Source organism: Neophocaena asiaeorientalis, unplaced genomic scaffold (genome assembly GCF_003031525.2).
Source record: "Neophocaena asiaeorientalis asiaeorientalis breed wild unplaced genomic scaffold, Neophocaena_asiaeorientalis_V1.1 scaffold62, whole genome shotgun sequence".
NCBI lineage: Eukaryota > Metazoa > Chordata > Mammalia > Artiodactyla > Phocoenidae > Neophocaena > Neophocaena asiaeorientalis.
In genome coordinates, this window is record NW_020175191.1 from 8,229,172 (window position 1) to 8,230,884 (window position 1,713).

At 60.1% G+C, this 1,713-nt stretch overlaps 1 non-coding gene across 1 annotated transcript; it reads left to right on the forward strand.

The window, feature by feature from the left end:
- Positions 1–1,139: 1,139 nt before the first annotated feature.
- On the forward strand, positions 1,140–1,211 carry TRNAQ-CUG (transfer RNA glutamine (anticodon CUG)). Its single transcript has one exon. It is a non-coding gene; the product is annotated as a tRNA-Gln (tRNA).
- Positions 1,212–1,713: the final 502 nt, after the last annotated feature.

Genomic DNA, 1,713 nt, shown 5'->3' on the forward strand with positions numbered 1-1,713 from the left:
CCATAAAAACATCCAGTGTCTGGTTATTTACCCTATTTCTATTGCTAGGATTTTTTGTTTTGTTTTTTTTTGTGGTACGTGGGCCTCTCACTGTTGTGGCCTCTCCCGTTGCAAAGCACAGGCTCCGGACGCGCAGGCTCAGCGGCCATGGCTCACGGGCCCAGCCGCTCCACGGCATGTGGGATCTTCCCAGACTGGGGCACGAACCCGTGTCCCCTGCATCGGCAGGCGGACTCTCAACCACTGCACCACCAGGGAAGCCCTGTTGCTGGTTTTTATATTGAGGTACAGATCTCGAAATATAGACAGGAGTCAGGTCATAAATATGTAGTCCTGGAGCCCGTTTGTCTCTTGCTTCAGTAAATGTAAACTGGGGACTGGTAATGAATGTCGGGCCTGGAGCCCATCTTCTTCTCACCCCAGGAGGTGTAAACAGGAGGGCACTTTTAAACGTGTAGCCTGGAGCCCATCTATCTCCTGCTTCACAACCTATCAGGGAGTTTGGGTCTTTTGAGCAGGAGTCCCCTTTCTCCGTGCGTGGCCCTGCAATATCCCTTCCTCCAGCATTTCCTTTTGTTTGGCCTCACCGCGCCTTCAGCACAGGACCTTGTGTCACATAACCTGGCAGGCCATGAGCCGCCCTGGGTACTTGCAGTGCGACGTGTGCGGCCGGATCCCCCGGCAAAGCCTCCAGCACCCAGCGATTCTACCCTTGGACCTGGGGTCCCAGGGAGGGGACATCCCACGAAGTCCCAGGGGCTCTTCTGAGGGTCTTCAGAGCTCCCAGGGCAGCGGGAAGAGGACACTTGGAAAGAAGAGGAAAGGAACCTTTTTTTTTTTTTCCTCGCGGGAATTTTACCTCAGGGCATTAAACTCTAGAAATGCCGGCAGAGCAGGTGGATTTGGGGGAGCCCTAAAAGCCCTTCCCTGTAGCTCACCCCGAATGGATTTCATCTCATTCCACGACAAACTAACCTGAAGAGACGGCCGAGGGCGGGCGAGTCAGGCGCCTCCTGGCGTCGCGGAGGAAGCGGGCTCGGGGCGGAGTGACGAGAGCGCCCGGCGGAAGGCCGCTCCTGGGCTCGCGGGGCTGTGCGCAGCCAGGCTCAGTGGCGGGAGCGGAAGAATCCCTGGCAGAGGGTTCCATGGTGTAATGGTGAGCACTCTGGACTCTGAATCCAGCGATCCGAGTTCAAATCTCGGTGGGACCTTTCTCTTTAGGCAGCGCCCAGCCGTCTTTTACTCGGGCTCCTCCCGAAAGCGAACTCGCGCCTCAGAGGCGCGCTGCGTGGACGCGCTTTCCCGCCCCCGCGTCCTCCTCAGTCCTGCTCTCGGACCCGACTGTCTGGGTCACGAGAAGGAGGCTCCCCGGACCCGCGACCCTTCTGCCGCCGCCCACGCCTTGAGGACCCTGGCGACTCTGCCCGTCGCTGGCCACCGGAGGCCCCGGCCCCGCCGCCCGGGGGCGCAGCGACCGAGCCGGTGGCACCCCCTTGTCGGGTCACCCTGGGTCTCGGGGGCAAAAGGCAGAGGCTGCGCCCACTGAGTCCTGCCCCGCGAGGGGGCTTCACACCGCACATCTTGTAACTGCGCGCTGGTCCCTGTGAGTAAAGGGTCGCGGTGCGGGGCTGTGACGTCGCTGAGCAGCCAGGGTGACAGGTCTTACCTTTCGGGTCGAGGGTTCCAGACCTGGATGGCAAGTACTGTATTGTA